The following is a 9,399-nucleotide window of genomic DNA, read 5'->3' on the forward strand; positions in this document are numbered from 1 at the left end:
TACGACGCTCATCAAAGACCCCGATGAGTTTCTCATGTTCATTTTTTCAAAGCTGGTCAATGTGTCTCACTTTTCCTTTTTGAATGACAACGTGGCAATGGTACAATGGCGGAACATAAAAGGGTTCCCTAACACGCCGCGGCACGTCAACACGTTTATTGCGGCGTTCACTACCGCGTATGCGAGGCTCGAGCTGTACAACCTCATGGATCGCTTGGGGCGGCGTACGCTGTACCATGATACAGACTCTGTCATTTTTGTCAGCAAGCCGGGGGACTGGATGCCACCTTTGGGTGACTTTCTCGGTGAGCTGACAAGCGAGTTGGAACCAGATGACCACATTGTGGAATTTGTATCAGGGGGTCCCAAAACTTATGGGTACAGAACCGCAAAAAGTAAAACAAACTTGAAAGTTAAGGGCATAACGCTGCACAACACCAATTCGAAAGTTGTCAACATCGCATCCCTCACAGAGTTAGTTCACGATTTTGTGAGTAACCCACGTGACCCCCCTCGAGAGATCAGGACATCCACGCAGCAAATCTTGAGGGATAAAAGGGGGTTCCTTTTGAAAAATAAGACAGTCAACAAGTGTTTCAAGGTTGTGTACACCAAGCGGCAGCTACTGCCTGACTATTCCACACTGCCTTATGGATTCTAGTGACGGGTTCGACAATAGACTTCAGCACCCATTCTCGTGCATTATATCCGGACCGAGCAACTGTGGCAAGTCTTATTTCATTAAAAGACTGCTTGAGAATGTGGATTGTACATTGTCCAGAGTGCCTGAAAACGTCGTATGGTGCTATTCTTGCTGGCAACCATTGTATGATGATTTGTTGAGCAAAATAAAAAATATTAAATTTGTGGAAGGAATCCCAGAGTCTCTGTGTGACGACGAACTTTTACCATCAAATAAAATTAATTTGATCATCATTGACGACCTTATGGAAAAAGCCAGCGATAACGGCGAGGTGGAAAAAGCTTTTACCAAGTACACGCATCACAGAAATCTAAGCGTCATATATCTGGTGCAGAATCTTTTCTTCCAAGGTAAGAAGAGCCGGACCATCAATCTCAACGCTAATTATATCGTATTATTTAAAAACCCCCGAGATAAATTACAGACGAGTGTATTGGCAAGGCAGATGTACCCGCGGCATTCAAAATTTTTTCTAGAAGCTTTCGAAGACGCTACAAAAGTCCCTTACGGATATCTGTTGGTGGATTTAAAAGCCGTGACACCCGAGGACTGTAGGCTCAGAACAGGAATGCTTCCACCCCGAGTGGCCGGCTGCTTACGTGCTCAAGAAAAAATAATAATGTCGGCTCGTATAAAAAGAAACTGGAGTGACCTGAAAGCTTTATTTGACAGTAACGCCAGACAGAGAAAGAAAATTTTAAAGACGGCATCTCCGGGTTTGCTGAACACTCTTTGTGAAATAGCTTTGAACGTGCTGTGCGGCAAGATCCCGCTAACCAAAGCCCAGATTGTACAACTAAAAAAGCAAAAGAGCGGCATTAAACTATTGGCAAACAAACGGACATCGTTTAAAAAAAAGAAGAAGGCTATTATACAGACCGGTGGGGGATTCATTCTACCCCTGCTAAGTGTCGCCATACCGTTTCTCACCAGTCTTTTTCAACGGAGCTAAGTAAATGGAACACGCTAGGAAAATGTATCTAGTTCCTAAGGCTCAGCTTGAAAAACTGCATAATGCCACATCTCCTAAAGACACGATAAGACAGACTGCCGAAAGCGAATTGGACATTGCAATACGCAACATTTTATCAAGAACGGATGTTGCTGACCACGAAAAGGTCCGCTTGTACACAGAGGTGCTACAGAGATATTTGACTTTGGCCAGGCAAGGTGATAATGAGCCCTTATCTTTAACACTTCCTCCTGAAGACCCCATAATAGATAATGCTGTGGCGGCACGTGCCACCGTTGCTGGGGATTCCATTATGGATGAAGTCATTAAAAATGTTGCTTCGCGTAACAAGAAAAAGGTTGAATATATAATGGGTAAAATGCATGAAAACTCTGCCGTCACTGCGTGGAATCCGCGCGGGGAGTTTGTTTTTAATGGTACAACTATCGCTGGATCCCACATGCTCGATTTGCTTAAAAACATTACCAACCCGCATAACGTGAACGAGGGGAGAAGGCCTGTGGGGTGGGGAGAATTTCTACAAGGCCTGGCTAGACTCAACATGCCTTGCACCCTCATACCTAACCAAGATGTTGGACGTCTCATAGAGTCGATCAAGAACAAGCCCCGCACCGAGGAGCGGCGTGACGGTACACCCCGAGATGGACGGTCACCGCGAACCCCACGGAAATTCTTAAGACCCGACTGGCTTGTGTTTTAAAATGCTTTTGTACTTACTTAATTAAAACACTCAAACGTGATATTTTGTCTTTGTGTTTTTTTATTTGTCATGAACAATCTTTTTCAAAGCCTTACAACATCTCACCATCTGCATTTTGGTAAACATATTTTTCACACGATTGATATATTTAAATTTAGAAACAAAATGAGAAACCATAGCATCGTTCTTTTTTAAATCATTGCTATAAAACGATAGAATTTTGCAAAAAGAAAAGCCTCTACAGCGGTTAATTAAATAAAAAATGCAATGTTGTCCACACGTCACACTGAGATCGCTTTGAAGCTGCTTCGCGTTGCAAACGAGACGGTCACAGTGCCTTGTCATAAAAGCGTTTATGGTCCTCGGAAAGCTGGGGTGATCCGGAGGATTTCCGTACGAGTCGAAAAACTCTGCGGTGCTGTCAGTACCGATGAAAAGCGCCAGCCAGTGCTCCCCGGGTGCCCAACTCGGATGTGTGTTGACGATGAAGATTGCGGGTAATTTTTCAAGTTTTACAGCCTCCAGCTCGTCACAAGCCAACACCCCATAAAAATGTCTAGCAGTCCAGCGGTTTCTGCCAAGGATGTTGGATAGCTCCAATGTGTTCATGACTAGTAGTAATCGTACAATACATTTCTCCTTTGGTTAATCTCGATTATATTGTCGAATGATGCGTAAACTATCAATGTCGCCGTCCTGGCCAGCGGCTGTCGGAACCTCATCTCCAGGCGCATATTTCCGCTTTTAACCATGGAGAGATGCTGATTACATCCCTCGTCGGGTGACAAGTTAAAGGCGTACAAAGTGTAGCCATTTATGTACTCGTTTCTGTCAACAGCGAAAGGCTCGTTTTTCAAATGTCTCCCCGTAGCCAAAATCAAACTGTAATATTCACGGGCCACGTTTCCTCGGATAAAATCTGGTTGAAAGGGTTTAGAGGGATACTGCTGGCCATCTACGTAAAGCGCTACAAATTCAGCGTCGTAATGTTGAAAATTGAAGGGGTTTCGATCGTACGCGCCCATAAAACCCATATTATCTACAAGTCCGATGACTACGGTTTTAGGCAGCTGGCCTAGAAACAAATTTTCTTGAGCGCAGACACGGCTACCCGCGGCAACGCTAAAAGTTTTCATACATACTCTCTCGATCGGGTATTTCGCGTTGGCTGTCAGCAGTGCGCTCGCGTGCCCCAGTTTGACAGCCGTCGATACAGAAACTTTTTTAACAAAGAGGGATGCCGATACTATTTTGAGCGAGTACTGCTCAGCTGCATCACCGCTCATGAGGCAAAACTCATCTTTGTTTCGGACCATTTTAATTTTGACGTCGACCCCATTTAGCATTAGCCGCTCCTGAAAAAATATGTCAGAGTGTATTGGGCCCATCAAATCGAAAACGCTGCTTCTTGCCGAAAATGCGGCTCTTTTCTCTAGCCCCGCGTTAAGGCCTTGCGGGTCTGTCTCATTCATTCCTGTACTGTTGTCTTTGAAAAACAACCCGCAGGTAAACTGTCTGGAGAGCGTACCGACGCTATAATTAAGCAGGCACTCTATCATCGCTCTGTAAGGGTAAGTGTTGCTAGATTGGCTCACTAGCCGGTCACCCAGGGATACGTCCACTTGTGAGAAAATCGAGGCGATCGGGTAATTTATGACTCCCACATTTGCACCGGCGTCAATGTTTGTACCGTTAGCTCTTGTGATCCGACACCGGAGATGCAGTAGCGTGTTGTTGAGATCTAGGTAATCTTCCCCATTACCGGCGATAAAAAACTCCAGGGGGCCGTTATCAGTTAAGGCTGAGAGTGGTGGCACTTCCACGTATATATTCTTATCAATGCTTGCTTGCGTGTATGGTATCGCAAAAATATCCAGTTCTGATTTCATACACTCTTCCGACATGTTGTGAATGAGGGCCATAGTTTTAGAAAATGTATCTTCTTCTCTGTGCTTTTTTGGCAACCTTCTTCTCGCGCTTCTTTTTGACTACTGTGACTCTCTTGGGTATTGCTTTGCGTTTTTTAGCGGTGGTAATTCGATCCCCAGGGGGTCTACGACGCTTGCCTCGAGCAAGCACCATGAGCCCCGAGCCCTCTTGTGGCTGTGCTGTCAATTGACCCGTCATGGCTCCTGTTACTACGTCTTTAACGATATTTTGGGCGGCCGATTTTAAATGCGGTTTCGCCATATTGAAAGTCCTTTTCAGAAATGGCACCGCCATTCTGAGGAGTCCTCGAAAAAGCCCTCCCAGACCCCCACCGTACATAACGGGGGCTCCATTGTATCCGGGTAGACCGTTACCCGCTTGGTTTCTGTAGTATTCCACATATCTATGTGGATCTGAAAAGCCGTCGGCGCTGTACATTATTGGGGGTAGTACTGCTTAACCGGTCTGAAATGCAGTTTTACGAGCGTTTTCCCGTATCGGAAGGGTATCGCCTTGTTCTGGTCAGACTTTAACTCGATGACAATGTTATCAATGTGATTCTTGCAGAGCGACACGTAATGAATCCTGTCGTAAGATATTGTGACCATCGAGTTGTGTTCCCCCGCTATATGTACGCTCCGTAAAAGAGGCACGTGGCTGTCACCCACTCTTTGATGCTCGACAATGTCTGAATACACGTAAATCGTGTAAAAACCGGCGCTTATGTCGGCGGGGTACGGTGCCGCTGGTCTATCACCAATCTTCTGAAATACATCAGGCACAAACCCTAGCATCCGTGCAAGGTTACCTTTCGCTTTAAAGGCAACGTGCGGTGGTCCGATCATATACACTTTGTTTTTTATCACGCTATAGTCAAATTTTAGTTTTGACCCTCCTAGAACCGCATTCGTCTCACTGATTAGTTTTTCAATATCTCTGTAATATCCAGCCTTTAGCTTGTACTGTAGGGTCGACGGTATCGACATCCATCCTGTCACGTAAAATAAGGTGTCTTCTTCTTCTACCAGCGTATCCCATGTACGCGGGTAATGGATTTCGGCTAGGCCTACTTCCCATTTACCATTCAGTTCAATCGGCTTGGCTAGTTTTGTCGTGTAGCTTGATATGGTATTGTGTGGGAAAACATCTATAGACGCATTGCTTGGGAGCGTGACATAAAAGCCGCTTTCCTCCATGGCCGCTTTTGGTGGAACTGAACACTACAAACACGGCCCGTCGCACTTATATGTCAACTACTTGTTTAGCAGGAACCCAGCTGTTAAATTTGTCTGGCCATCCCTGCCATTTCACTAAAAACATTTTTTTACCACGCTGCGTTTTTTCCGCAACGATTTTCTCAACTTTGAAGTTTTTGTCTTTGTCTAGTCTGATCTTTTGTAGCTCTTCGGTGTAAAATGTCCCCTCTATGATTTCGCCGTCATAATCTTTTAACCTATACACCGGCGGTGCTCTAGGTAGATGTTCGGCGACGGTAAAGTACTCGTCCGTAAAAGTTTGCTCGTATCCTTTGGTGAATTTTCCCCGTGCTTTAGACACCCTGACCACATCTCCAATTTTAAACTTATAGCGGCGCTTTTTAGATGTACTCGGCATCAAACCATAAATGTTGTTGAAGACTTGGGCCGCATTCTGTGCATTTACCTCAACCGGTTTCATTTTAATGGTACTGTGGTGGGTGTTATTGTACGCTCTCGCTAGGTCTTGTACAATGTCCACATACCTTCTTGTATTATAAGCTGTAAAATAACGCCACATTCGTGTCTTTAATGTTCGGTTAAACCTTTCCACTACAGACGCTTTGACATCGTTACCAGTGGCGAAATGTATTATTCCATGTTTCTCGGTAAGTTTATGAAACGACGCGTTAAAAAACTCTGTCCCGTGGTCGGTTTGTAGCTTTTTAGGGGTCCTGCCTTCAGAGAGAATGTTTTCAAACACTTTCTTTACCTCTGCACCCGTCTTGCTTTTAAGACATCGAACCCATGCGTATTTTGATAGAATGTCTATACACGTTAACATGTATTTAAAATCGTCATTCTGTTCCGCGTAAGCCGACATGTCCACCAAGTCAGCTTGCCATTGAGAATCGATATTAGTCACAAAGACTCTGTTCCTTTTAAAGTTAAACCTGATCGGTTTATGTAATGTGTACGCATCTTCACCAGATAGCCATGTAGCAACTTGTTTCTTATTTATATTACCCGCACCTTCTTCTTCATCTATCAGAGATCTGTATAATCTGTCAGGGCCTCCAAAAGACCCAGGGTTTGATGGTGTATAATAGACACGTTTCAAGCGCTTGTCATCCATCGTGGACCTCTAGCAATAATGACAAAGGGTTTTTGAGTCAACTCATTTTATTTAGAACGCAGGCAAAATTGTCAGAAACACATAGTTCAGCGTTTACACATCAGCCTGGGGTTGTTTGTATGCGTGCAAAATACAGAATTCATTAAATGCGTCATCTATAGCCCCCTCGTAATCTGCCCCTTCAACTTCACGTTTCAACTCGCGCAATTTCTCCCGCACGTTTATTTCATCTTTAAGATCACACATGACTGCCTCAACAGCGCCCTGTACTTTCACTGGGGAGGGGTGGGGATTGAACACCGACACCGCTTTCGTGATGATGTGTTTAAACCACGGTCTATACAGCTTTTTGCCCAACTTTTCAAAATTGTGAAAGAAGTAAAATGGCTCGGGGTCGTACAGGCACGTGTGCCGACGCTGGCTAGGATGCATCACAGAGCAACCTACACAGGCCTCCTTCAAGTCCTCCTCGATCACATGATCCAGAATGCAGGCAAGTGCCCCTTTGATAATTTTCATGGCAGAGTCAGTGATGCTCCCATCCACAACATCTTCAGACAATGACAGCGCAGCAAAACGCTCGCAGAGTTCGTCGATCGTAGGTGACGGGGACCGTGGTGGTCCCAAGAATACATGAGGGGTCGCCGCTGCAGCCTCAAACATCGATGACGGCCATTGCGCCCATGTTGGGCTCGAAGGGGGTGCCGATGAAATGCACGGGTCGCCATACGGCCCCCATGATGCGGCCTGCTGAAGGTCAAAAGGCTCTGGTGAGTTGTCAAGTCGCAGCCCAAAAGTCGATTGCGGTATCGGTGGCCGCCGAGGGCGGGTTTCAGCGTTGTTCAGCAGCAGTCCAAAAGTATTCTCTTCTATCAGTGGCAGCGTGATCGTTTCAGGAGATGGCGGGATAGTCGAAGTTGTCTGTTTGCACGCCATTGCAAGCTGGGGAGTTGTGTCTCGTTGTCTTTGAGTGCTGGCTCACAGGAGTGATGGGTATTAATACGTTTTTCACCATGGTTAAGTACAGCCTTCTCTCATCTTATTGGTTGCTACTGCCACAAATGGGGAGGGGCTAATGATCCCCCCGTCGATCTCACTTTGTTCAAACTTTTTCTCGAGTTTTATACAGATACATTCTTTATACGAGAATATGCTGCACAGAGCCCCATGCTTGCGTTGTCTCCACGGCTTGCGGGGTGCCCATGTTGGGTTTAGCGGCACTAAGTCACGGTTATGGAGCGTCGCTGGTGTCATCAAACTCATGGCTGGTACTGTCTGTATGAGACAATTTGACAATTGCTCGCCATTTGACAGCTGCTTCACGCAACGAGCTGGCTCAATAAAGGAAATGCTGTGTGGATCTACGCGCGTGCGCCACACAAGAGTGAGAGCATGCATTCGCTTAAACAAGAATTAACCGCGTTATTCTTTGATTATTGCTGTCGAAAATGCACAGACCGCTTTATTTTATTATTCACATTGGCAGAAAAGTGCTTCATTCCTTAAAAACATTACGGCTATAGGGGTTTTATTTGCTAAAACAGGCGCTCCGCCGGCGTCGCCATTTTGAAAGGGGAGGCGGCGTGGGTGCGCATGCGCCAAACGCCGGACTAGCGATCGTCCATTCCGCCCCGCGTTGTTCAAACAGAGTAGTTGCATGTGTCGGAGCTCCAGGATCGTTTCGTCCTATTTCTTCTAAAAGTTTGCCGCTTGCATGCTTTCTTCAACCTGGTAAATATAACTAAAGTCTTTCGTGTTGGTTAAATGTAATGAGTGCTCTCCTTTTAAAACGACGGGGCTGTATGTTTATTGGTTTCGCTTGTTTAAATTTGCTGCTTCTTTCGGGCATGTTTGTTTAAATTCACCCTGCTTTTATTTTAAAATAACACTAATGGTTTTCTTCTTTAACACACTTGGTGCTTTCTTCTTTAAAACATTTGGGTGCTTTCTTTTAAAATACGCCGCGGCGCTTACTAACAACACGGGGCCGGACGGACGACCCCGCTGAACGTGTATGCCCTAGCTTGCCTTCATCCTGCTCTATGTTTTATTATTCCTTAAAAACGTAATTAAAAAAGCACATTAATAAAATACATGTAATGTATTTTTATTCTATTAAAGTTTAATCTCCCAAACCCCCCTATCGGCAACACGTGGCATAAGCATGTATTGATACCATATATGGACATAACGGCAGTCTCCCAAAACCATATCGCCCCCTATCGGCCGCACGTGGCATAAGCATGTATTGATACCATATATGGGCATAAACCCTCGACCAATCAGAATCAAGGATACGCTACTTCCTCTTATGACGTCAGAAGCGGAGAATTAAGCTCCGCCCAAGGTACCACATAACAATATATCATGTGATTCAGCAGCTACCAGTGGGCTTCGTGCGGCGGAGATTTTGTGGCTGTTAGCGGAGTTGATAACAGAGGGTCGTTAAGAGAAGCCTGCATGCAGTAGGCAAAGGAGTAATGTTTGCCGGCGGGGGACGTGCGGCGATTAACCTGTGCGGTAGTGAAAAGGAGTTAAAAAGAAGGAAGTGTGCGGATGCGGAAAGAATGGAATAATTGTGGTAGGCTGCTGGCTGAGTAGTTTGGTGAATGTTTGGTGTGGGTCCGGCGCTGCCGATTGGATGGTGGGGCTGCAGTGTGAGTCAGATAAAAAAAAAAAAAAAACAGGAGTAGGATCCAATGGGACTAACTGGCATGTATAGAGGCGTGTAATGCAAAAGGGCTGTTTTTGGTAGCATCTCTC

The sequence above is a fragment of the Brienomyrus brachyistius genome, chromosome 2 (assembly GCF_023856365.1).
Source record: "Brienomyrus brachyistius isolate T26 chromosome 2, BBRACH_0.4, whole genome shotgun sequence".
Lineage (NCBI taxonomy): Eukaryota > Metazoa > Chordata > Actinopteri > Osteoglossiformes > Mormyridae > Brienomyrus > Brienomyrus brachyistius.